The sequence below is a fragment of the Mus caroli genome, unplaced genomic scaffold (assembly GCF_978045245.1).
Source record: "Mus caroli unplaced genomic scaffold, Mus_caroli_1 scaffold_6, whole genome shotgun sequence".
In the NCBI taxonomy this organism is placed as follows: Eukaryota; Metazoa; Chordata; class Mammalia; order Rodentia; family Muridae; genus Mus; species Mus caroli.
This window is the reverse complement of record NW_028227261.1, coordinates 18502206-18529834: the sequence shown is the minus strand read 5'-3', so window position 1 is coordinate 18529834 and position 27629 is coordinate 18502206. Positions and strand designations below refer to the sequence as shown.

Sequence of the window (27629 nt, the reverse complement as noted above, 5' to 3'; positions counted from 1 at the left end):
ATTTTAATTACCAAGAGTAGTTTATGGCTGACTATTCACGTACCCTCCCAGCTGGCCTGGGAGGCAGCATTGGCCTTTAGGAGACTGCTGAGGTTGGAGTCCTTACCCCAAAGCTGGCAGCCTTAGGGACCAACCCAGGTAAACTCCAGCCTGGTGAGAACTCCAGTCTAGTGCTTCTGGCCTCAGAGTTCTTACCACAGTGTGGGGAGCTGGCAGGTGTCCCCCTGCCTCTGACCCTGAACTTCTGCTTAAACTGCTCCCAGAAGCTTCCTCTTCTCATGCTGAACTCACCATCGTCTTCTCCAAAACCATTATCGGACTGGCCGCCGCTGTCGTGCTCCTACATAGAAAACAACTCGGGATTCTGTTTGCCAGAGGAGCCATCTCTAACTTGAAATACACCCCGTGCCTCATGGCTAGGCTCTTGTTACCAGGCCTTCTCAGCTTAGGGACCACAAATGGTGTATGTAGTTGGTTCTTGACCAAAATGCTATTAGGATGTGTGGTTGTGCTCAAACTGTGAAAGATACCTTTGCCTGTACCAGCTCAGCCGGTGCAAATGGCTCGGAAGCAGCTTCCTTCCCTGGTTAACACCAGGGGACTTTTCCTGAGAGCTGTGAATTGCAGAAGGGGTTCAGGTCAGGCTTGCTCATGTTGTCCTGTTGCTCAGGATTTCTCTGCTGGTGGCTTGGACCTTACTGGGCTTTCTCTGGTTTTATATATTCAGTTTCCTCCTCTGTTGTAGTGTGTACTGAACTGGGGAGGAGCATGTATCCGCCCACCCTGTGGTGCCCTGTGTCTTGCCCTAGCAGGTTGACCTCTCAGCCATCCCAGAATTTCTCCCTGTGCAACGTGGGTGTGCTTTTTTTTTTTTTTTTTTTTTGTCTGCACCTCTAGCTGCCTGGTGACCTCACCTAGGCTTGGGGTGCAGGTTGCTATATAGATAAAATGCTTTTGAGCTTCTCATCTTCCTGCCTCCATTTCTAAAGTACTAGGATTAAAGGTGTGTACTGTCACACCCAGCCTCTGTTGAGAATGGGGTGTGTATGTAGATCAGAGACAACTCCTTCTACCTTTGTATGAATTCCAGGGATTGAAGTCAGTTTGTAGGGTTTATATGGCAAGTACCTTCCATACATGCTAACCCATCTCAATGGCCACTGTTGAGGATTCTGCTGTGAGCTTTCCCAGTGTGTACCCTTCGCCCCTCTGGTGAAGTCTCCTCAGTCAGTAGCATTGTCATGGGCATGCATTGTAAATGGTTGTTTCTGGCTGTCCTCTGATTTGAGGTGACAGCTTTGGGCTTTGAGGTGTGCAGTGAGGGGTCCTAGAATTGGAGGTCATCAGGAAACTGCATGGTTGATTATGTACCCACTCCTAGAGCTCCTGTTAGTCACAAGTGTCCCTTTCCTTCTGCTAGGGGGTGCCCACAATCTTGATATCTGGTTCTGTCAACCCCAGCCCTAGAACCATTTCCTCCTGTTGCAGATAAAGAAGTGAAAGCTCAGAGAGAGTGGTAGGGCCCCAGTGAAGCATGAGCAGTTACCATGGACTCCAGGCCCATCCTTCTCAAAAGCTTCTGGCAATCGGATTCTTCCAGGATGGTTATCTCATAGATGGGAAATGTATAGATGAGACACTGAAGCCTCAGTAAGTCTGCCACAGTGACTGAGAAAGTCTGAACTTAGATAAGTAGGAGGTAGTGGTTTGTATTTTGGGTCAGATTGTTGAAGTAACAGCTCTTAGGCCAGAGGGACCCTGCAGTGTGGTTTCTAGAAAGGAGCCTTCTAGCCCGGAAGCAGTGGTGGAACTTCCCCCTCCACTAGCAGGACCTGACTCAGCAATGGAACAGGTCTTTTTATGGGAATACCGGCATCCATGGCTTCTAGAGTGACAAGAAAGCCAGGGCCAGGTTGGGCCTTCATGACAGTGCCTGTTGGGAACTGTTGGTGGGGAAGCCCTAAGCCCTGCAGGGTTCCTTTATCTCTTTCCCTGTGATTCACATCCCAAGCCTTGGGCACTTGGTGATGTGTGGATTTGGACGCACCCCATTGACCATTCTTAGGCTGCCTGCTAAGTTTGTTTATTATTTTGGGGAGGGAAACAGTAAATTCCCTTGTGTGAGTGCTGCAGCAGTGTCCCTTTGTCTGTCCCTGGCGTGTGCTGTGGCTCCATCAGGGTTTGTGGAATGATTGACCTGCCTGCTTGTTCTTCATGATGTGAGCAGCTTCCCTCCCCTCGGATCAACCACGTGACACTGCCAGGTTTGGGTAGGTCAAAAGTGATAGGTATCAATATTTATGTCTGTGTGATGAGAGAGTAGGGCAGTTTGAGTGGGAGACCTGCAGTTTCCAGTTTTGTGTGTGTGTGTCTTTCTCTCTTCCACTCTCTCTACCTTCCTCTTTCCCTCTAACCACCCCCCACTTTGTTGTTGTTTTTTTGTTTGTTTGTTTTGAGAAAGGGTTTATTTCTCTGTGTAGCAGTCATGGCTGTCCTAGACTCACTTTGTAGACTAGGCTGACCTCGAACTCACAGAGATTTGCCTGCCTCTGCCTCCCGAGCACTGGGATTAAAGGCCTGGACCACTGCCCGGATTCTTTGGATTACTCGCCCTCTCTCTGTCTCTGTCTCTCTCTCTGTCTCTCTCTCTCTCTTTCTAAAGATTTATTTACTTATTTTATGTATATGAGTTCACTGTAGCTGTACAGATGGTTGTGAGCCTTCAATGTGGTTTTTGGGAATTGAATTTTGTAAAACCTTGCTCGCTCCGGCCCAAAGATTTATTTATTATTATAAATTAGTAAACTGTAGCTGTCTTCAGACTCGCCAGAAGAGGGCACCAGATCTCATTACAGATGGTTGTGAGCCACTATGTGGTTGCTGGGATTTGAACTCAGGACCTTGAGAAGAGCAGTCAGTGCTCTTAACCACGGAGCCATCTTGCCAGCTCTCTTTGGATCCCTTAAACCCAACTTTCACGAGGCTAAACCAGCCAGAGTCAAGGTCTTGATGGGGAAAGAAAGAGCTGAGCAGGGATTGTCAGGTCAGGTCAGCTCACTCTTGATTTCAAAGGCTGGCAGTGTGCCCCTGGGAGAACCACCTGGGATCCTGATAGCAGCCAGTGGTGTGATGGATAGTGAGCACGGGGCCTTTAGTTACAGGAGCTGCCTGCCGTTCCTGGCAGTTCTTATTGATCCCAGGCAGTCTGGATTCCCGAGTCCAAGGCTGTGAAAGGGCGCGCTCGAGGTGGAAGACCAGGATGAGGTCCTTGTCGTCTTCTTGTCTCTGAAATGGTGAGAATAAAACTTGCTATTTTCCCTGGTGTAGTAGTGCATATCTTTGATCTCAGTATCTCGGAGACAGGCAAGAGGATAGCAAGAGGATCGCTGAATTCCAGGCCATCCAGGGTCACATGAGACTCTGACTCAAAACAAACACACTACCACCACCAAAAATACCTCCACTAAAACCCTACAACAATAAAGGAGCTATTTCTCTCCAGGTCTGTAGCTCAGTGGGAGAGTGCTTGTCTAGGGTAAGTGCCCTCTCTGGGTTCAGTCCCCAGCACTCAGGAACAACAGGGGTGGGAGGTGGGGGGCTATTCCCAAGGGGAGCACTAGGCTAGCCTCTGTGTCATTACCATTTCTTGCCACACTTGTACTTGCAAATATGGAAATGGCAGCTTGGAAGGTTCTGAGATGTCTTGTAGATCACACCAGAGAGAGGTGGTCTGAACATAACATATGTCCATGTGTACTTTATCTAATGTGTAAATCCTTGCCTTGTCTGCTTGGGCATTTATCATTGTCTATGGTGAGAATATTCAGAATTCTTCCTTCTAGCTTTGTTGTTCTTGAGACAGAGGCTTGGCAGAGGCTCAGGTTGACCAGGCTGATCTCAAACTTCCTGTGTAGCCACAGATGACTCAAAACTTCTAAGTCCCCACTTAGCATTTTAGGCATATGGTACCATGCCTGGTTCTGTGTGGTGCTGGGGAGCCAATGCAGGACTTCCTGCATATTGGTCAGGTACTCTACCAGCTGAACCACATCCCAGCCCTACAGGAAATAGTTGTTGCAATTATAGATCACTAGTTGCTAGCTCCCAGGAGGGGTCCTCCCACTGTGTGACTAGTTGGCAGAATGTAGACAGAACTAAGGCTAACTTCAGGTCCTGCACCATTTCTGTTAGATTTTAATTTATTTTAATTTAGAAAATTTAAAATGGTCTTCTGTAGCCATGACTAGCATTGAATTTGCTTTGTATCCAGTGATGGTCTTGAATGCCTGCTCTTCTTTCCTCTGCCTCCCAGTTGCTGGGTGACAGGCACTGGACCCATCTTGGTCCTGCATGTTTGTATGATGAACTGGGCATGTTGTGGGAAAGTGATACTTTCCTTAGTATCACTAAGGAAAGGGGCAGTGGGAGGAGAGGCTGAGGTTTCCAAGCCTCAGGAGATGGACTGTGTGTCAGGACGAGTATAGGTGAGTCCTGATGGCTCTGGCCAGCCCTTAGAGCTTCGCATGCTTGCTTCTGCTGAGCTCCCAGAGTTCTGTGCACCTTCATGTTAGGCCATTCCTCTAGTGGTGTAAGCTATAGAATAGACACTGCTAATGTCAGCTGAGGCAGGGCTTGAATCAGGTGCTCTGATTGTTCAGTTGAAGACGAAATCCAGTGATGGCTTGAACTCAAACTAGGGTCTCTTTGACCTGGGGCTCCTGATTTGTTTTGCACTTGAGAAGTGTGGATAGCAGTAACAGGGTGCTGGAGGAAGGTGTGTGTGTGTGTGTGTGTGTGTGTGTGTGTGTGTGTGTGTGTGTGTGTGTGTGAGTGTGATGCCTGTTCTGTAGGCCGTCATGTGGCCTTCAAAGTGTAGGGTGTGAAGAGCACGTAGTATTATAACATGTTCATGGCAGCCCTGGAGAAGGCATCAAAGCCAGTAGTCTGTCAGAGGGGTCATGTGATTAATAGGTGAGGTTTATTATCTCTTTCCTGTGCTGTGGTTGCCCCCTGTTGTCTTTCCTTAGGGAAATCCCCAGGAGTGAAACTGTAGGGCAAGAAGGACCAATACGTTCTCCGCACGTTTCTTCTGGTCCCATAGCCCAGTGAGTGTCCTGAGTGGACTCTGCGTAGCTGCTGTTCTTTGGGGCCCTATGAGCAACGTAGTTCTGCCTGCCTAGAGCAAGCTTCATTTCCTCCATGTGACGTGGTCTGCAAGTTGAGATGGCCTCCTTTCTGCAGGGTCAGCCCTCATGGTTTCTCCTGTCTCTTTGCCAGAACTGTTGCTTATTGGTTTTTCTTTAAAATGGTTTCATTTGGGGGTGGGTGGGTGTTGGGGCTCTAACCTTGGGCTGTTTCTCATGCTAGGCATGTGTCCTGCCACTGAGCTATGCCCTCCAGGCCTGGTCATAATCTTTTTTATTATCTGCTTAGTATGAACATTGTTGTGGTGACTTGAGCAGGCCGTCTCCCCCAAGTGTCTGGCATCCCCTGTTGGTGGCTATTTGGGGAGTACTAGGAGGTGTGGCTAGCTGGAGGAAGAGTATCATTGGAGCCTGGTTTTGGGGGGGTTCAGATACTCTCCAAACCCTGAGTTAGCTCTCTCCTCCAGCTGTGGTTCCAGATGTGAGCTGTTGGCTGCCACTTCAGCTGCCTGCCTCCTGCTCAGCCATCTCAGACTCTAACCTTCTACAACCAGAAGCCCAAATAAACCCTTCTTTGTAAGTCACCTTGGTTATGGGATTTTATCAGAGCAATAGGAAAGCAACTGACACACGCTGAGTATTTTTGTGTAAGGTTCTCAGTAAGTGTTACTAGTGAATTGATTGGTAATGGCACTCAGTAGTATGGCTTCATGGCCTTTGTGTGCTTAGGGACTTCAACACTAGCAATATTTTTAAATGGGCAACTCAGCAAAGCATGCACAAGTGAGGAAATTCCCCACAGAAGCTGTGAGAGGGGCCATTTGTTTACAGCAGATGTTACAGCAGGGACGTAGAACTAACAAACTCTCTCTGTCTCTCTATCTCTGTCTCTCCCTCTCTCGTCATTATTTCCTAAATAATGCAATAACCATTTACATGTAATTTTTGTTACATTTGTTTGTATTATAAGCAATCTAGAGTTGATATAAACTGTCCAGGTGGGGGCCAGGTGAGGTGGTGCACATCTGTAAACCCAGTACTCAGGAGGTAGAGGCAGGGGCTCTGGAGTTCAGGGCCAGCCTTAGTTATATATCAAGTTCAAGACTGGACTGGGCTACACAAGAACTTGTCATAAGAAAAGTCAAACAAAAGCCAGGACGAGGGGCTCAGTGATTAAGAGCACTTACTGCTCTACCAGAGGGGATCAGATGGAGTTCAGATCTCAGGTCCACACTGGGTGACTCCGAATGCCTTTAACTCCAGCTTCAATGGATCTGACGCCCTCTTCTGGCCTCCATGAGTATTGGAGAACACATGCACAGACATACACATTTTACAAACAAAACAAATCCAAGTTCAAGGCCAGCCTGGTCTCCATAGTGAGCTCCAGGACAGCAGAGCTACACAGAGAAACTCTGTCTTGAAAAACCAAAAACCAAACAAAAATAAAAATGAGAGCAGACATGCGGAGTCTGTGGCTGCGGGCCTGTTTGATGTGTATATGTGACTGGTCTGCTTAGATCATGCTCTGCACAAAAGCAACTTAAGGGACATTTATTTGGGTTGGGGGCCCACAGTGTTGGGGAGCAGAGAGCGGGCAGGATGCATCTTTATTCACACAGGAAGCAGAATGTGAACAGCCAGTCAGGAGAGCTATAAACTGTCAAAGCTGGACTCACAGTGACATGCCTTTTCCAGCAAGGATGCACCTTCTTAGAGTTTCACAGCCTCCCCAGACAGTACCGCCAGCCAGGGACCAAGTGTTCAGTACATGAGCCTGTGGGGGCTACTTCTCATTCAGATCACCGCAGGTGGGGAGGTGGGTGGTTCAGTACCCAACCCTCTTGGATACCAAAGGACCAACTGTACTGATTTTGGAGAGTTAAAAATAAGTCTCAGAGCAACTGTGGTGGTGCCTGGAGCTAACCCTGGCACCCAGTAGAATAAGCAGTGGAGCAGTAGGGGTTCAGGACCATCCTTAGCTACGTAGTGAGTAGCCTGGGCTTCATGAGCCCCAACGTGGAAAAAAAAAAAAAAAACAAAGCTACATGTGGGGGCACCACCTGTAATCGCAGCACCAGCCAGGGCCACATAGCTAGACCTTGTCTGTACTGAATGCCCAATAAGAATGTTACCAGCTTCTCCTCATTGTAAGACTCTGTTCACAGCATGTATCTGGAAGCCTGGTTTATGCACATCTTCCAGGGGGGATAGTTACAGTGCAGCTTTAAAAATAGGATTGGAACCCACGTGTGATAATGCATGCTTTATCTAGTCTCAGCCCTTGGAGGCAGCAACCCCAGGTTTGAGGCTAGCCTGGTCTACGTAGCAAGACCCTGACTCAAATAAGATTTAAAGATTTTTCCATGTGTTTTGTTTAAAGTTTTTTTTGTTTTGTTTTGTTTTACGAATTTATGTCATGTGGGCTGGGCATAGCACACATGTAGAGATGAGATGGAGGACAGCGGGCAAGAGTCAGTCGTGTGCCTCCACCCTCAACACACACACACACACACACACACACTCTCTCTCTCTCTCTCTCTCTCTCTCTCTCTCTCTCTCTCAATTGAGTCCAGAGGTCATGGCCCTTAGGACATCAGGCTTGGTGGCAAGCGTCTTTACCTGCTGAGCCATCTCACTGGCCATTGTTTTGTTTGTTTTAAAGGGTCTTTTTTTTTAACCTGCAGGATTTCTTTTTATTTATCTTGAATGTCTAGGGTCTGAGTGTACAAAAGTGCACTACCTGCATGCAGGTACTGTTGGAGGTCAGAAGAGGGCATTGGGCCCCTGCAAGGCAGCAAGTGCCCTTAACCAGAGAGCCATCACTCCCGCCCAGTTGATTTGAGACTTGCTTCTGTAGCTCAGGCTGTCCTGGAATTCTGTGTCTCTCAGCCTCCCGAGCATGGGTTGCAGGCCTGAACCCACTGTTCTGCTCTTCCACGCATTTCATCTTGTGTTTGGAGGAGAAGCCTAATCCCTGGAAGTACTGGACGTTTTCCAGTGAGTGAGTACAGGACCGCTTTCTCCTCACCTTGGGAGGTGTGTGCTTCCAACTCTGAGCTGGTCTGGCTCCTCTGGGAGTGCTGAGGCCCTGGGTGTCCAGGATGGATTTAGATGAAGGCTCCATTCTTGATGGGGCAGAGTGGGTGGTTAGGAAGGCTCCTGGTGCTCTGCTGTCCCCTACCCCATGGATTCAGGCTCCATCCTAGTCTCTGATATGGGTGTGCAAACAGATGTGGGGAGCATAATGAGGGGTGGTTCATGGACCCAAAGTGTGTTTCAAACCAAAAGAATCCTGGTGATTTGGGCTCTCTGAACCAGGAGGTTTAAGGAGAACTTGTGGTCTCACTGTATGGGAGGTAAAGAAAGCATGTAGCAGGTTAGAAAGGGGCTATGTCATCTGTCACTTAGGCAAGGGGCTGGATGGCCGGCTTCCAGCAAGCTCGGCTGCTCACTGGAGGGGGCCTTCACCATGGTGCCTTGGGGCCACAGTCAGGGCAGTTAGGACTCAGAAATGGTTCCACTGACTTGGCTGATAAGTGGTGTTGGGCGTTTGGGTCTGAGCATGTTTAAGGTGTGAAGATCATTGCTAGCTAAGTTGGGGGAAGGGGGGGGCAGGGCATGTCTGTCCAGTGTCCTGTTACTCTGGCAGGGTGAAAGGCTCAGCCCCTCTGTGACTTCTCATTTCTCGTTTTGGTTTTGCTTTAGCCTGCTGATGGAGCACACTAAATGTGGTAGGGATGTGTTTTTCTGCTTGGCCAGCCTCCAGCTCGATGCTTGCTGAGCTCGTGTGCCCTTTTATCACCATCTAATGTCTTTCTTTAAATCTACTTTCCCTTCTTCCTAAACCAGACTCATCCATAAAAGGGCCAGTATGATGCTGCCCCTGTTAGATTTACTGTACAGAAGAAAAGCAGTGCCAGGCAAGGCCACTCACTCACCATTCCTCCCATGACACTCCCTCAGGCCCCGTCTTCTGCATAGTATTCCCAGAAACAGTCAGGTAACAAGAGCACTGTGCAAGGACCCTGAAGTCCACATGTGCCACATGTGTGTGAGGTGGAAGCATCGTCCTCTATGCCACGTCTCATTCTGAATCTTGGAGATAAGAGCACTGGAGAAGAGCCCTCCAGCTCCAGAGTTGCAAGGTGTCATTCATTCAGTGGGTCCCTCTGGTCACCTTGTTTCCTTGGAGGGCACTCTGGCGGTGAGGGAGCACAGGACTCGGACCTCTGTATGCAGTGAGCTCATTTGCTCAGAAAGGAAGTAGGAACTCAGGCTGTGTGTGCACTCTTACTCCCACGTGGCTCTCAGTGCTCCCCTTCAGGAAGCCTGCAGCTGGTGGGGTGAAGCTGAGGGAGTCAAGACCTACCTCTCAGCCCCTTCCTCCTTCCCACTGGGGCCCAGGAGCGCAGATCTGTCTTCATATCTGATGTTTTCCTCCACACATCCCCAGGTCTGAATGGGTGTGGCTAGTGTTTTCTCTGCCTTAGCAACAAGGCTGTTCTTGACTGTGTGAGCCTTGGCTCTCAAGCCATGCTGTCTGAGTTTAAATCCTGCCCCTTTTCTTTTGAGTTTTGCATCTTTGGGTTCAGTGCCCTGGACTGCTTCCTCTCTGTTACAGCCAGTCAGATGAGATGAAGCAGGGAATGCCTGTGTTTTACCTAGCATGTAGTCAGGCCTACAGTGTCAGTAATGAGGGAGCATGGGTCACATTACTGAGATATAGTAAGTGCTCAGTAAATGGTATCTGTTCTTCCCTGTGGTGATGGCTTGAGGTTCCTGGACAGGGAGAGCTGAATTCCAGGAGCAGAGGAAATCGGTGTTTTCCTCACATTTGGTTCTGGTTGGATCCAGAAGTGGCTTCTACCTCACAAGGAGTTCAGAAACACAACAGGAAACTAGCTTGGACCATACTGCCCTGCTGTGTGTGTGTGCTGTGCACACTGCCCTGCTGTATGTGTGTGTGCTATGCACACCACTCTGCTGTATGTGTGTGTGCTGTACATACCATCCTGCTTTATGTGTGTGCTCTGCACACACAAGGCTCTGTAGTTCAGGGCACACCATTCTAGTCGGTTTAGGCTGCTGTAGCAAAATCCCTTAGACTGGATAACTCCTAACCAACAGAAGCCTCCTCTCAGTTCTGGAGGCTGGGAAGTCCAGAAGCAAGATTTGTTATTCTGGCCACAGAAAAAGCTCTTGCCGCTGTCGGACAGGAGAGGAGAAGGGTCTCATTTTTGCTTTCAGTATCTCAAGAACTGCCCTCAAACTCAAGATACAGTGGAGCGGGACCTTGAACCCCTGAATTTCCCTGCTTCCGCCTCCTAAGAACAGTGAATTTGTACTCATAGCTGTACCCTGGGTATTCTGTTTAAAATCCAAGGCAGGCTAAGATTTGTCTTCTCAAGCATTTCTTCAAATCATTCCGAATCTTTCCTCAAAGCCTCTCTGGAAGTACATCACCCCCCAGGATGGGCATGGCCTTGGTCTTGGAGACTGCAGCAGGGCTCCCTTCCTGAATTGGGTTCTGTGTAACCAGGCCTTTGCAGGACAGACTGCAGGTGGAGCTGACACTGTGCTGGCCTTGGTGGGATCAGAGGAGAGAGTTTTGACATAAGAGTTTACATATAAAGGAACTTGGTTTGCTTACTAATTTTTAAGAAATCACACCCCTGGTGCTAGAGAGATGATTCAGTAGTTAAGAGCCCCGGCTGCTCTTCCAGAGGACCAGGTTGGATTCCCAGCAACCACATGGTGGCTTGTAACTCCCGTCCTACAGTTTCAGAGGCTCTTGTACCCTCTTCTGGCCCTTTTGGGCACTGCACATATGTGCATAGACATACATTTAACCAGAACACTCATACACATAAAAATTAATCTTTGTTAAGAGTAATCGTAAGCCAAGCTTGAAGGATACCATCATTTTGCTTATTTAGGTTGAGACAAGAACTTTTTTGTAGTGCTTGCCCGCCAGGCCCTCCTTTCTCATCCCGCCAGGCTCACTTGCTATTTGTTCTGTTGAGAAGCAAGTCTCACTGTATTTGTGACAGTGGCTCTCCTGCTTCATTCTGTTAGTAGCTGAGGCTGCAGGTACAGACCACTGTGTCCAGTAAACTGGGTCTGTTTTTAGTTTTTTAAAGTAGATGAATCAAGCACTTTCCCCCCCAGTATAGACAGTTAGCCTAGTACACTTGTAACTTGCCTCCTTGCGAAGGCCCCGGGTAAGTGCCATGTTGGAGAGTCAGAAAGAGTCTACCATCCTCACCCTCCTCAGGTCTCAGTCTCCTGTGTGTAATGGCAGTACTGGACTATGAGGGCTTTTAAAAGTCTCCTTTCTTGTGTCATTTTAATGGCTGTGCCCTTAGCAGGACCAGTGGTCATAGTCTTGCTTATTGATTGCCCCGTGTGTTGTGCCTAGAGCAGTGGCAGACAGGAAGTAAGAGTGTTCATTTGTTTGAGTACAGTAATTCAGTTTCCACACATCCATCCCAGCGAGGTGCTATTATTCTAATTTATTGATGAGAAAATTGAGATTCGGGGAGGTTTAGTAATTTGCTTATCATTATGCTACTGGTTAATTGTAGCGTTCAGAGCCCTTCCTAGCTTGCCAGTTAGTGCAAGGCCCATCCCCTGTTAAGTCTGTCTATGCAACTGCAGTGGCCAGTTGAAAAACACATCTGCAATGCAGGCTTTAAAAGTGAAGTTCAAGGCTTGCTTTTGTTATGTCTGCTGAGGTTGGAGGCAGGCGGTGGTTCTTCTGGTTTAGGATTTAGGGATGACAGGCAGGTGTCTGTCTGCACAAGCCCTCCCTCTCTAGGCATCTTCCTAAGCTTCCATTGCAGTGCCCTCTGGGGGCGCAGCTTAGCACAGGCTGGGAGAGCTGGGCTTCTGCCAGCAGCTCTAGGGAATAGCAGTGGGTGGGGAGAGAGAAGAGGTAGAACGGGCTCTGTCAGTATTCTCTGGTTGCCTGCCTGTCCCAAAGGCATTCATCTACTGTGAGACTGGATTGCTGGCTCAGAGTTAGAAAGTTGACCCTGCCACCTCTCCCTACTGGCAGGTGACTTTGTGCAAGGGTCTTGCCCTCTCTGAGCCGTGAAGTTTCGGTTCCTTCTCCTAGCAGGTCCTGTGGATACCATGCCATGCCAGGACCCCAGCCAGGAGTGGCTGTAGGAAAGCAAGCAGTGCCTTCTGGAGCACAGCCTTGTATAGTGGGGCTCACAGTGGTGCTAACTTTCCTGGTGAGGCTCTGAAGAGAAAGTGAAATGCCTGGCCCCACTGCACTCCGAGATGAGGCCTTCCCTCGGTGGGAATAGGACTCCTCATTTGCTGATGTCCACACAGCCCCGGCTGGTGCTCAACCCAGCTAGGAGTCCAGGAGGTGCCATTTCTTCCCTCAACCCTTCACCTTTTGTAGAGTAGAACTTTTACACCTTAGGGACTGTCAGAGAGGGGCTGGGAGACTGAGGACAACAGGAAGAAGTTTACGAACTATTTCAAAGTGGGTTTCTCATTTTCTCTTAAAATACTGTGATCTCAGTTTCTCTGGCAAAAGCAGTACTGATTGTTTGTAAGCAACATATAAAGGTGTAAGTGGGAAGACACCATCCCCCTTCCCTCCTGCTGTCAGAGGTACTGTCTGCAGGTAGATACGTACGATATGTGGATGTACTGTCTGCAGGTAGACATGTGCAATATGTGGATACACAGGAACCCCTGGAACTGGAGTTAGCAGGCAGTTGAGCTGCTGGGTGGGTGCTGGGAACCGAACCCTAGTTCTCTACCAGAACAGCAAGTGCTCCTAATTGCTGAGCCACCTTGCCAGTCCCCTTTCACAACTCTTAATGCCGTCAGGTGGCTCTTGTAAGTGTCATGTCAGTTCATAATACCCCAGCCGTGTGTCAGTCTGCTGCCTTCTCGTCCACACCCAGAGTGTCTCGCGGCTGCTGGCTCCGTAAGCAGTGGACACTTCCTCACTTTCGTTTGGCAAGATGTACTTTAGTCTCCCGTACTTACTGGCTGTAGTGAATGTTTTTCCCACCGTTGAGCCATGTGTGCTGTTTGCTTCGAATGTGGATGGTAGAGAGCGCCCCGAGTGTACCATGGTGAGTTACACGGTCCCCTCTATGTGCCACTGGATGGGGAATTCGGGCTGCCTCATTAGCAGGGGTAAAGGCAAGTGCTGTGGGCCCTCTGCAGTCCCCAGAGTCCTCTGTGATATCCCTGATAGCTTCCACTTTCAACCATTTTTTTTTTAATTCAGTTGAAATTTAATACATTTCAGTATGGCTGAGGGCCTAATTAGCCAGAAACCTCAGGAAATTAAATAAAGAGTCCATGAGTGGCACGCAGTGCCCTCTCTTTGAGAGTGGTTCTCATCCCCTTTGTTTTCCAGGAGTCTCCTACCACGCTTTAGTTCCAACAAGACTTGACTAGAATGGCTGCTTTTCTGATGAGCCCCCTGCGTAGCTGGGATGTGTGGGTAGGAAAGCCAGGCATAGTACCTGCCTAGCTCTTGGGCCCATCCATCCCTCAGTCTCCCTGGAGCAGTGTCAGGACTGGTGCTTGTGCTGAGTGCTGCTGGAAATTCTGCAGAAGGTCCTGTTGACGTGAGTGTGGTTGGCCTCAGAGTCTGTCCCGTGACCTGGAGGAGGGGTGGCACATGCCCCTTGCTGAAACCATGCTGAGACTCCATGTCGGCCTCTTTCCCTCTCCCAGTATGATCTTTGTGGTTTTGTATTGGCTCATGGAGTCCTAGGATCTGAGTGGTTCTGGCCACAGATTCCTCTCTTTCCTTTCCCCAAATAGACCACATGCATCAACCAAGTGGAACAGTCTGAGGGTGTCACGTGGCAAGACGGACAGTCTGAAATGAACTCTGTAAGAGTCTTCCTGGAGGAGGGTGGTGCAGCCTGCCTGTGGGCGTGGACTTGTAGATTGAGTACCTGTGATAAAGAACCCAAGACTGGGGTCCTGTCCCCCCCACCCCCTTCCTTCCTGGATTGAACCCAGGCCCATGAGCTAGCAGGCACTCTGCCACTGAGCTGTGAGGCCACTGTTGTTGGAAAGCTGTTTCTGCCTGCCAGTCTCTGCATGAGACCAGAGAGGCGGTGGTTTGGGTTTGTTTGTTTTTGTTTTTAAGTTCCCAGTAGAACAGCTGGCAATGCTTTGGATTTACATCTGGTCTTCTCCTGAGGGTTTTAGTAATATCCAAAGAGTTCATGTTGTATTGTGTTGTGCCGTTTTGTTTTTTATCACGCATTTGGGGCTGCAAAGATGATTCAGTGGGTAGAGGCACTTGCTGAGCAGGTCTGGCCACCTGAAGATTGATCCCGAGAATCCATGTAAGGGTGGGAGGAGAGCCCCGACGCTCCGAGTTCCCCTCTGACATCTGTGTATACATCCATACACAGTGAAATGAGCAACACTAGTGACATCAGATAGTAGTAGTTCTCAGTGCAAAGATGCCTCAGTGGCAGCTGTGGCCACATCTGGCTGCTCCTTATCTGTTTCGGCAGGGGTACATTAGGATCCTTCTCCTGGAAGAGAACTCTCTAGTGTGGTTGATATCTTTGGTGATAAGAAAGATGCTGGCAAGTTGTTGCAGAGCTCTGGCCTTCTTTCATATTTCACAGGGGCCACACATGGTGTCTCTCCCTCTCCTGGTGCCCATGCCCATTCTCCCACCTTAGCTCCCCGCTCCCGGTGCAGGCTTCAGAGCTAATGGTCATTCTGAGTGATGTCATTCACCTTGATGAATGACAACAGCAGCAGCCATGTGCTCATCTGGGTCCTTCCAGAGCGCTGGCAGGCCTACATTCCAGGGACACTGTCATGGTCATCACAGAGTCCATCTGAGTATCTTCCAAGCCAGGAAGTTAGGATTCCAGGGCAAGTTGTATAGGTGGGAAAAATATGAACCAATGCTCTTGTTGGTGCTGAATGCTTCATTAAGTACTAGATGTTCCTCCCGTGTTTTTAGTATACCCGGGCCACTTGCCTCCCTCCCACCAAATGCAGAGAAAGCCTCATGACCGCAGGCATGCACTCATGCTGAGCTCTGTGCCTCCCTCAGTCCCTTTGCTTTTCTCTTGGATGGGCACCCTTACAGGAGCACTAACTGCCTCTCTGTTCCACTCAGTTGGACTCACAGTTTGACATGGGTTCCTGTCCTCTTGCCCATGATTCTCTGTAGCTTGGGACCCTCTGGGCCCTTCAGTTCCCTTCCCTTGTCTGGGGAATCCAGCACTCCGTCCTGTTACCATCTTTCCTTTGTGCTGGGATGTTGTGCAGAGTGCTCGGCTTCTTGGGGCACTGCACGCCATCTAAGCACTGCCTGGGCTCAGCAAGGGCTCAGGTGGCACTGTGCACAGGGCATGGGATGAGCTCTAGGCCCCAGCTGTGGGGACTGCTGCCTAGGCAGAAGGAATATGGCATGCAACACAGGAAAGAGCTCACTGAGGGACTCCCAGGCAGACAGTGAGGTGGGCAGGCCCTCCTAGTCCCCTGAGACCCTGGGCAGATTTTTCTTTTCCAAGGAGCCCTTGAAGCTCATCAGCACTGAGGGCCAACTTTGAGTCTTGGGAAGCTTGCTCTGGCCAAGATGTATGGAAGTAGGAAGGCTGGGTCAGGTGTGGTTCCATCAGGAGATGGCCATGGCCCCTGGCCAAGGGATTGGAGATGGAGAAAACTCACAAAATAACTAGACTAATAATTCAGATGTTTCCTAGTGCTATTACTGGCACACAGTAATAAATATCCTTATTAATATGCTTATTAATATGCTTAATAAATATCCTCTGATGTTTGCAGTAGAACTGCTCAGTTGAGGGTGATCAATTTCAGGTTTGTTTTTAGTCTATATGTGTTGAGGAGATGGCCCTCCAGTCATCAGAGATGAGAAGCCACAGGAATGAGATGGTCTGGAGACCTAGTGTCTGCCCCCAAGCCTCAGCCTTGTCATTGAGTGGCCCTCTGTCCCAGGGCCGCCATTGAGCTACACTCATGGAGAGCAAACCCAAGCCTGTTGGGGGCCTGGCCACTGAGGGGCTGCACACCTGGGTGGTGTCACAATTCTGCATTTGCCTCCTTCCTTGAGCTCCATCCCAGAGAGCCTCTGCATTCATCAGTTATGGGAGTGCACAGTTTCCCTCGGGAAGGCTTGTATGATGTCTGCCTGTGGTTTCTCCTGCTTGCTTCCATAAGTCCTCCCTTTCTCTGCCTCTCCTGCTTCTGCTCTTGGCCCCAGCACCCCTGAGTCCTGTCCCTGAGACTGAAACCCAAACAAATCCTGGGTATTTGAACAGCCCCTGTCCACCACCTAGCATGCTGAGTTGGATGGTATCCCTCAGGCCTTTCAGCAAAGCAGAAACAGCTGGTGGTAACAAGAGACCAGCTCCAGCCCTCCCCGAGGCCGATGCGTCCAGCAGTGTTGAGGATGTATTGGTCAGTGATAACTTTTGCAAGCTTGGTAATTGAGCAGTTTCTCCTTGGCTACAGATGAGAGCAGCCCCCGCAGGCAGGAATGAGTCATGCAACAGCAGAGACGGTTCTTACCAATAATAAACATCTTTCTGCCATTTCAGAGGTGAACCTCGGCGGTCATGTCACTGGGGCCTGTCCAAAACAAGCGCTTTACTCGAGTCTGCAGCGTAGATGCTCTCCTCACGCTGCCGTTCCCTTCTTTAGGGACACAAGATTTTCAAATAGCAGTCTGAACACCAGTCTCAAAAGTGTGAAGGGATGCGGGTCAGGGCCTTCCTTCCCAGGACTCCTGTGCCAGCCTTTGCCCTTGTGAAGGGATGCGGGTCAGGGCCTTCCTTCCCAGGACTCCTGTGCCAGCCTCTGCCCTTGTGAAGGGATGCGGGTCAGGGCCTTCCTTCCCAGGACTCCTGTGCCAGCCTTTGCCCTTGTGAAGGGATGCGGGTCAGGGCCTTCCTTCCCAGGACTCCTGTGCCAGCCTTTGCCCTTGTGAAGGGATGCGGGTCAGGGCCTTCCTTCCCAGGACTCCTGTGCCAGCCTTTGCCCTTGTGAAGGGATGCGGGTCAGGGCCTTCCTTCCCAGGACTCCTGTGCCAGCCTTTGCCCTTGTGGATTCTGTTTTCTTGTCTGGGCAGAGAAAGTTCTCCTCAATGATGGTTTCCATGGGCTCTTCTTCGCCTGCACTGCCAAGGAGCAGCCCTAGGGCCCTTTGCATTCAGCTCCTGCAAACGCACTGCGTAGCACACTTAGTTGGCATCATGTACTTACTGCAGAGCCACACACTAAGGGACCCCACGGTGAAAGGTAAGGGAATTTCAAAGGTCAACAGTTCTGTCTCATGGATGCGCCCCAGAGGGAAGAGGCCAGGATGCTCATGATTGGTTTCCTGCCCTTGCCCATGCCATGTGTGCTGGCTTGTGCTCAGAAGACAAGTTGGGGGAAGCAGTTCTCTCCTTCCATTGCAGGTTTCAGGTACCTGGGGTAGTTGTTCAGGCTAGTGAGTACTCTTAGTAGCCGAGCCATCTCACCAGTCTGGTTTCCATGTGGCTTAGTATCAGTCTCTTAAGGTGCCTGCTTGCAGGTGTACTGGTATCGTTTTGCACAGGGACATTGTCTCTCAGTTGTTAAGATTGCCACCTGTAGTTACGTTATTGCCTTTCCTCTTCTGAGCTTTGTTGGGATTGAATTTTTGTCCAGTTGGAAAGAGCTGGGACCAGTGGCCCCATTTCTCTCCTGCCTAGATCAGACTGTAATTGAGCAGGTGGAAAGGCCTTGGCGTTGTGCTGTAGCTGTGCCCACAGGCAGCAGTAGTTTGTTGGATACACGTCCCTGCTAAGAGGGAGATGGTTTAAGCTTTCTGACCACAATAAAACAGGAAATGCAGAGTTGGGGGTGGTAAAGCATGATTAGAATCCCAGCGCTCTGGAGACTGAAGACATGAGGCACACAAGTCCCAGGTTAGCCTGGGCTACATAGCCCAGCCTTGTCTAACTTGGGCAGAGCCATTGCCTAGTTCAGTGGGGCCTTGGGCTCACAACTGCTTCTAACTCCAGTTCCAGGGAATCTACTGCCTTCTTACGACCTCCAGTACCAGGCAAAACACTCATATACATACACATAAATCTCTTAAAAAAAGAAGGAAAAATATTAAAAAGAGAGGGAAGCATGTGTGCTCGTGCATGCATGTGCATGCGTGTGTTGCACTGGCTTGTTCTGGCATGGTTGGAGAGAGTTGTGACTCTGTGGGGTGCATGGGTGAGAAACTGCACCCTTTCCTCCTGTCCTGCCTGTCTTCCCCTGCAGCTCGCACGCACGAGCAGCTGGCTCATGATGGAGCTTGGTCCTGGGTGTTGGGCAAGCCTCATTTGAATCTCATGGGTTCAGCCTTTGACAGAACTTGTGACTCCAAGCAGGTCCCCAACCTCTGTCCCTTTGACACACTGTTTTTTCAGTATCTCCTGGGCTGGACCCAGAAGTGGTATCTGTTGTAAAGACTCATATTTGGGACTCCCTGGAAAGGATGCCATAGTGAACAGTGTCCCAGGAACCACTCCAGTGTGCCCGTCTGCCCCTAATCCTCATGGGCCACTGAGGTTCAGCCGTGGCTTCCCGCTGTGTGCTCAAGGGGAGGAACTGAGTTAAGTAATATGGGAGTCTTAGCAGACCTGCCCTGGCCTCATGACCAACTGGCCTGAATGCCAGTGGCAGAGCTGCATGCTCGTTAAGGTCTTAAAAGATGAATGTCATGGTCACGCCCTGCTGTTACAGTTGTAGAGAAGTTACAGACTTAGCAGTGTACCACAAAGAAGATTAGCCCTGACTCAAGCCACAGCCTGGGCAAGGCATGTATTGTAGGGTGTTTCTCTCTTCTCTCTCTCTCTCTCTCTCTCTCTCTCTCTCTCTCTCTCTCTCTGTGTGTGTGTGTGTGTGTACTGTTTTTACTAAAGAACAGTTGCAGATAGTAGGGCAGGGTAGTTAATGTAATTCTGAGTTGAGAGTCCATCCCACCCCCACCCCCCAAGTCCTAACTATATAGTTTGGCAAGTTTTTAGGATCTCTGACACAGCCACCTTACCTTTGAATTTTTTGGGGGGCGGGGGAGGTGTTTCGAGACAGGATTTCTCTGTGTAGCCCTGGCTGTCCTGGAACTCACTCTGTAGACCAGGCTGGCCTCGAACTCAGAAATCCACCTGCCTCTGCCTCCCAAGTGCTGGGATTAAAGGCGTGTGCCACCATGCCCGGCTCCACCTCACCTTGGAATGGAAGTGCTGCTACAAGATCTTTTATAACTGTGAGACAGGTTGAATGAGCTCACCATGCAGTGTCCAGCTGAAAATGCCATCTGCAACTCTTCCTATGGGATGGCACAGTCATGGACGTATTTTGTGTCTTTTATAAAAGTATGTGTATGCATAACTGACATGTGGAGGTCAGGGGACAGTGTATAGAAGTTGACTCTTCTACCTTGTAGGTCCTGGGGCTCCAATCATGTCAGTCAGGCTTAGCAGCATGAGGCCTCCCCCCTGAGCCATCCTCACAGCGGCTCAGCTATGCTTTCTTTAGGACTCCAGTTTTTCTCTTTTGTACTATGCGGCTGCTGGACATTCGGAAAAGACTAGCTTCTCCATGAGCATGCTGGCGTACAACACAGGCATTTTAGATTGAGACAGGCATGAAGGGCAGTGTCACTGTTTCTCAGCCCCAGTCCTAGTGCCTTCTTTGCTGGCTGTCATCAGAATGTCCAAGAGGTCCCACTTTGTTCTTGTAGCCCTCAGGCTTCCAACTGTGGAGTGTGACCTTTTAGCCCTGCTCAGTGACACACAAGTATGGTTTGTGCATGTCAGCCTCCAAGAGACTCTGAGGTCAGGCGTTTCTGTGGCCACAGAGCCGCCGGGGTTTCATCTGCAAATGAAAAGCACCTGGCCAGCTGCGTGGGTCATATGGGAGCCAGATGGAAGCTGGCAGTCAGGCAGGCAGCTTGGGGCAATGGCCAGTGGTCTCTTTCTACGTCCCATGGCCTCTGCTGCCTTTAACCCTTGTTTCCTGGAATGCCAGTGTAGTCCAGGAGTAGGTAGCCAGCAACCAGTCCAGAAATGTCAACCAGAGCCAGAGCATGGTGATAAGCACCCCAGGTCTTGTGGGAGATGGGAACAGGTGACCAAATGGCCACCAGTGTCAGAACATCCATGACCAAAGCAAAGGAACTGGGAGGAAAGTGAACAGGCAACAGCTTGTTGGCACATTGGGAGTAAAGTCACCAGGCCGGGTCATGTGCAGAGTAGTGGGGACACTGGGCATTATCACGGACAAGGGAAGGTGGGACACTGCATCATCCTTTGGTCCGCACAGTCACGAGAACCAGGTTTGACTCATGATTCAAAAGGGAGACAGGGTGGGGATTTTTCTCTGAGCTTTGTGGATTAAGGAAGATGAAGGAAGCACAATGATAATTTCTGTCTCCAAAACTCTTGGGAAGTAGAATACGAGAGCTTCTGGTTCTCAGCCCTGCCTTCTGCTACACTGGAGATTCCTTGGAACACAGCGGGGAGGTCAGAGTGAGAGAGAGCAGGTGATGAAATCTGGTTGGTTAGTTGGTTTTTTTGGGGCAGAGCTGGGCATTGAACCCAGACTCTAAAGCACCCTGCTGAACTACGGATAGTCATTGATGTGACAAAGCATTGTGTTGGCTGCTGGGACGGTTTTGAGTGAGATTTGTTGATGGGCAGACAGACCTGGCCCTGGGCTTGGCGGGCATGTGCTTGCCAACTGAGGTGACATGGCTGTGGCACTTCATCCACACAACACTTGGAAGAAGATGCATGGACGTTCTGTGGTCCCTGCTTCCCCAGGCCTCCTCAAAGACAAGGTCTAAGCTTGTCTGGCATTCTGGCCACATTTTAAATGCATTCCTTCACATTGAAGTTTGCAAAGGTTGTCAGTGCTCACAGTAAAGCTTTCTCATGAGAGCTGGGATTGGGACCACTGTAGTCATCAGCATGGGGTTGTCATATTTGGGACAGTGAGTTTGTACTTTTATTGGAACGCGTATTCAGTGTTAGATTTTTATGTCTGGACTTTGGAGAAAGAGCTCAGCAGTTAAGAGCACTAGCTATTATTCCAGAGGACCCAGGTTCGGTTCCCAGCTCCCTCTTCTGGTGTCCTTGGGCACTGCAGATAGATGGTACACAGACATACATGCAGGAAAAATATTTGTAACACATTTTTAAAAACATATCTGGGCTGGAGAGATGGCTTAGTGGTTAAGAGCACCGACTGCTCTTCCAGAGGTCCTGAGTTCGATTCCCAGGAACCACATGGTGGCTCACAACCATCTGTAATGGGATCTGACGCCCTCTTCTGGTGTGTCTGAGTTAGATGTATGGCGCTTAGGAGGCAGAAGCAGGCAGATCTCTGAGTTTGAGGCTAACCTGATTCTACAAAATGAGTTCCAGGCCAGCCAGGGCTACACAGAGAGCCCCTGTCTCAGACAAACAAACAGAAGAATGTGCCTGGAGGTGATAAAGCCCCTCAGGCTGACAAGACGCAGTTGATAGATGGTCTGTGGTCCTCAAGAGTCTGAGAAGCCCTGCTGTAAAATGCTTGGGGTTGAAAATGTGTTAAGAGGAGGAAAAAATACCATCTTCCCTGCCAAGAAAAGGAGCTTTCAGTCAGTCAGGGTTAGCGCTCTAAAAGAAAAGGAGCTTTCAGTCAGTCAGTCAGGGTTAGCGCTCTAAAAGTGCACCTCTCTCTTCACCCAGGCCATACGCATTTGAGGGTTGACACTGCAGAAGGCCCAGCCGCTGCTTGTGTTGGAAGACTGGAAGACAGCAGGGGTAGCTAACCTCTGTCCAGTGCCACCTTTGAGTAGAGCATAGAAGGAAAAAAACATTCTAATAGCATTTGACACTTAATTGCCAGATACTTCCTGAGAGATTTGTGCAGATATCCAGCCTGTCTAGCCTCTACTCACCAAGCCATCTATGTAATGTGTTAGCATCCACATTATAATGCTCCCCTCGCTTCCCCAGAACACACTGTAATCTTCCTTTTAGAGCTCTCCCATTTTCTCCACTTCCTTTGAGCACCTCCACAGCATCCACAGCACATCTTGACCACCACGGTGGCTTTACAGTTCCTGTTGAGGGAGAGCCAGGTGGTTGCAGTTCTTGAGTGCACAGTGTGTCCGGCCTGAGCTTGCATAGCACTTAGACCCCTGAACCACCCCTGCCTTCATTTCCACTCATCTCTGCAGTGAAGCTGGCAGCTCCTGTAAAGCCAGCCTTCTCTCAGGCCGTGTGCCTGTTGGAGCTGACCTGGAGATCTGGTGAGCCTCCTGCCGACGGACCACGTTTTCCTGCCCCGTTCTTGTGGCAACAGACTAAGCCATGGCTGCCTTCCTCAAAGCCACCACCATTTCTGCCTCTATCCTGGGGCTTCTGGTTTTGTTTTCTTTCTTTCTCTCATTCTTCCTTTCAAGTAAAAATTCCCAGCATCCATTGTATAATGCAGTTCTGTAAATTTTTAGTAATTGTACAGAGTTGTACAACCATAACCACAGTCTAATCTTAGAATGCTTCCCTCGCCATCTCTGTTCCCACCTTGCCCCAGGAAGCCACTGTCTGGTCATTTCATACATGTGGACTACATAGATTCTTTTAAAAAAAGGTGGTAGCATTTGTAGAGCTGAGAGTTGAACCTAGGACCACGTGCGTGCGTGCCCAGCAAGTGCTCTGCTACCACTGAATCATACTTTGTTTATCAGAAAGCCTTTTCAAGGGACCAGGCTGGCCGTTCCCTTTGGGATGTGTGGATAAAGGGATCTTGGGAGTGGGAGGGTACTTTTTCTTTTCTCTTCTCTTCTCTTCTTTTCTTTTCCATTCCTTCCTTCCTTCCTTCCTTCCTTCCTTCCTTCCTTCCTTCCTTCCTTCCTTCCTTTTTTGCAATGCATGACATTTTATAGACCACACCGTCCATCCATCCACACAGACAATTAGGGGGCAAGCTTGTGTTTGTGGAAAATACAAAAAATAAAACAGGAAATTGCCAGGCTTTTGGTGGTACATACTCGTACTTCCAGCACCGGGAAACTGGAGTAGGAGGATCATTTTCAGGGCCAGCCTGGGCTACCCAGAGAACCATGTTGAGGCAGGCAAGAAGGATAAGTCACTCAGAATTACCCTTATGGATAAAACCTCTTTTATAGTTTGGGATTTTTTTGCAACAGCAGCATCTATCATCTAAAGTCTTCTGGAAACTGCTGTTAAATTGCAAGTTGCAGTGTGTTAGATTATTGTTGTACGATAACATACAATTAAGGTTGCCTTCACTTTGGGCTGTTACAAATGTTGCTGAAGTGAACAGGTTTTATGTCAGAGCCTCTTACAGGTCTGTTTGGATTCCTGAGTCACAGGGTTTGTGTCCACCCCCTGAAATTGTTTTTTCTTCTCAATTTGAAACTTAGTTGCAAAGCTACTCTGTAGCTATCTCGTCTGAATTTCATCTGGTCCGTAAAATGGTTTGCATCCTGATTGGCTCCAGGTCTCAGGAGGCGGATCTGTTAGGTGGGGCTCAGGTACTAGGAGGAAAGAGCACAGAGCTCGCTGTGCCCGCTGGGGAGCCTGGCATAGGGGCTAGTGCACTGTCACGAAACCTTGCAGTCTGGACAGCAGTATGGCTGTCAGCAGCTGGTTTCCCTAATGTAGAAGTACCATCCAGTGCCATGGCCAAAGAGTTTAGTTTTGGCTTCCTCTGTTTTTGTTTCCAAGGCACCTGGAGAGCTGGTGAAATGGTCCCTGCAGTTTTATAGTCTTGGTGATGGCAGCCATTTGACATGCTATCTTGCCATCCACTGTCGTACTTGCTCAGTGAATGAAATGAGGTGTGTGTCTGTGTCCGCTTCGTACCCTCCCCCTGTCAATAGGCTGTTGTTCCCTGTCTACCATTGAGACTCCTCTTTTGCACCAGCCCAGGCGTCTCAAGTCAGTGCAGTGCTCCTGTGTGCCCCCCGCCCTCACTTGGAAGCAGGGTCTCTGAGCAAATGAACTCCTGGTGTGGTCAGTGCCAGGATGCCATGAGTCCCTTCCCTGCATGCTTTGGTTGAGATAAAAGCAGGGCAGGCAGGACACACAGGAGTCATAGCTGTGACCCACTTGTTGCTTTCAGCTCGTCTAGTCTCTACAGCTGTTCTCTGATTTCATTGTCTTTGAAAGTGTTGAGGATATTTATTTTGTTTTGAGGCAGGAACTCACTATAGCTCTGAAACTAACAGAGATCTTCTCCTGAGTGTTGGGATTGAAGGTGTTGCCACCACATCTGGTCTTGAAAGTGTGAGTTTTAGCCTCGTAGGCTGTCTTTGGGATGCAGTAGAGGAAGCCAGTGGACAGATGCAGACATAGCCAATGCAGCTGCTGCCCATGAGTCCCTCCTCCATCTGTTTGGTGCTTGCTGAAGCCCAACTCTTACAACAGTCTTGGTGGCAGATCCCGGGTTGTCATTCTGAGCAGTGGTCTTAGGCTGGACTCAGAATCACCTTTTCACTGTAAAGAAAGGGTGGAGGGAGCTACGAGGGTTGGATTTCTGGAGAGATGTTTGATTGGTCTCACATCATCCCTGCCAGCATCCATTTCTGATGCCCGTTGATCACAAAGGAAACTTTTATTAATGTGCCCCCTGAATGAGCGTTTCTCAAGTGCTTTTATTAATGTGCCCCCTGAATGAGCGTTTCTCAAGTGCTTTCTAGGCAGCCCACTGAACTAGTCAGTAATGCGTGTGTGTTTTCCTTTAGCTGTGGGAAGAGTTGGTGTACTCTCTTGTCCCCCTCCCACCCTCCTACCCCTGAATGTGCCCTGGCCTCATCTTCTGGGCTTCGTGTCTGGGCTAAAATCAGGAGTGAAGCTGGAAGAGCTGCAACAGAAGTTCTGCGTATTAGGACCTCATTCTTTTGCAAACAATGGGCTGGGGAGATGGTGTAGGGTACTCTTGCCTCCAAGTCATAAGGACCTGTATGTAGCACACATGTGGAATCCTGTGGTGAGATGAGATGGATAGGAAATGGAGATGACAGTCCCCAAAAGCTTGCAGGCCAGCTCACCTGGTGTATGCAGTGGCAAACAAAAGGACACCAGTACCTGAGGTTTCCCTATGACCTCTTCCTGCATGTGCTTGTATACACACGCACACACACTTCTGAGGGCCATGTTCTACTGTCAGCAACATGTTAAGTGGCACACAGTAAGCCCCTCAAATGTCCCAAGTCTGTTGTGCATGGAACGCAAGTGGAGCTGGGGATGGCAGCTGACAAGTTTGACAGCTCTGCTTCAGGTCTTTGGGTCTTAGAGAATGCTGTGTGGCAAAGAACTGGAGTAACCTGGACTTGGGTCTGGCAGACAGAAGAGAATTGTTAGTGGGAGGAAGATGCAGGTGGGAGGAAGCGCTAAGAAGTGGCCAGGCTTTGTAAACAGGCTGCCTGTAAAAAGGGATGTTCCCTGGGTAACTGTCATAGGGACTGGAGTGCTTCAGGGTTGTGTAGGGAGGGGACTCTGGAGTAACTAAACAAACTCCCCCCCCCCCCCAGAGTCTGTGTGATTCTTTTTCTTTTTCTTTTTTTTTTTTTGTTAAAAAAGCTGTACTTTTTATAATATTTCTATTTTGATTCTAATTTTAATATTATTTTGGATCAACTTGAAAATTCAAAAGCATATTATCAAGGTAAAGGCTCATTAGGTAAAGATTCTTGCCAAGTCTGCCTGAGTTCCATTCTTAGAACCAACATGGTAAAAGGAGAGAAGCAGTTCCTTCAAGCTATCCTCTGACCTCTGTCCATAGATGCACCTTGCCACACATGTATTCTCCCAACACACACATAAATGAATGCCAAACAAACAAAAACAGAAACATCTAACCCAGTCCAACCCACTGTTCTTAGAATGCTTTCCCTGAGATTCTTTTTTTTTTTTTGATTTTTAATATTTTTATTACATATTTTCCTCAATTACATTTCCAATGCTATCCCAAAAGTCCCCCATAGCGCCCCCCACTTCCCTACCCACCCATTCCCATTCTTTTGGCCCTGGCATTCCCCTATATTGGGGCATATAAAATTTGCAAGTCCAATGGGCCTCTCTTTCCATTGATGGCCGACTAGGCCATCTTTCGATACATATGCAGCTAGAGACAAGAGCTCCGGGGTTCTGGTTAGTACATCATGTTGTTCCAACTCTTTTTCCTTTTCTTTTTCTTTTCTTTTCTTTTTTTTTTTTTTTGAGACAGGGTTTCTCTGTGTAGCTCTGGGTATCCTGGATCTCACTCTGTAGACCAGGCTGGCCTCGAACTCAGAAATCCGCCTGCCTCTGCCTCCCAAGAGCTGGGATTAAAGACGTGCGCCACCACTGCCCGGCTGAGTCTGTTGATTCTTTAAGAAACAAAGATCCTAACTCAAAATCCTTGCTACTTGATGCAGGCTTTTCCCATTGCATCCCAAGTGTGTATGGCTATGGCTTACAGGAATCGGGTGTCTAAGATGCTGTGATACCCATCCCTGGGGCTTGGGACAGTCCTGCACTTCATTTCTTTCCCTTCGGCTGTGGTGTTCATCTCAGGTGGACAGACAGGTAAGGCCAGCAGCTCCTGTGGCTGGCTGATGCTGTTGAGGAATGGCTTCTATGCTCCATACCGCCTTGAACTTGCATGGTCTTGGATGGAACTCACAAGAATAAATCTGACTGAAGAGCAAGGCTGTTCCCCATCATTGATTAGAAGCAGATTCCTATACTGCCCCTTGCTCTGGAATTAATCCTCCTGTGAGAAGGAGCTAAGCCACGTTCCTCAGCCAAAGGTCACAGGGAAATGAGAAGAAAGTGAGCAAACCTTACTGATGACTGTGAAGGCCTCCTGTGTCAGCCCTTGCTGGGGACTCAGGCCTAACACCCGTGTCCTTACTGTCTTGGGACCATTCCTAAGTTCCAGAGCTGAGATGCAGACACAGCCTCTGACGTGGTCCACAGGCCCTGTGCAGAGTCTCATGAGAAACAGCGCACAGATAGGTAGTCCTTGCCCCTGCCACATAGAAGCAAGAGACGCCAGCATGGGAAGATCAGTGGGTCATCCTAGGAAATTTTCTCTTCTTCTGGCTGTCTTAGATTCATTTCCTAATAGAGTTTTCTCATTACAGTCTGCCTTTCCAAAGCTGCAGGAAGCATCACAGTACCGAGGTGCACAGGGGTACCCCCACTTCCTACTTGAACAGCATCCGCCTCAAGCACGGAGCTGTGCATGTTTACAGAGTGCAGTGAGGTCACTAGCGATAGTCCCAACACCTGCCTGGCCCGCGTCCTGTGTCATGTCAGGACCTGCACTCCCCACTTCTCAGCCTCTCCCAAAGCAGTTATTCCAGCTGGCAGAGCTGTGACAAGGTTTTCCGTAAGCAGTCCCACAGTTCTTTAGATGAGGAGTGTGACCTCGGAGCCCTGTGCCTCCGCCCTCCTGCCGTGGGAGGCGGTGGGAGATA

General features: G+C 49.3%; 1 protein-coding gene across 2 annotated transcripts in view; it reads left to right on the top strand.

The window, feature by feature from the left end:
* Nucleotides 1-27629, top strand: part of Capzb (capping actin protein of muscle Z-line subunit beta) — a 100015-nt gene that overhangs the window by 5520 nt on the left and 66866 nt on the right. The gene's annotated exons all lie outside the window — the stretch shown is intronic.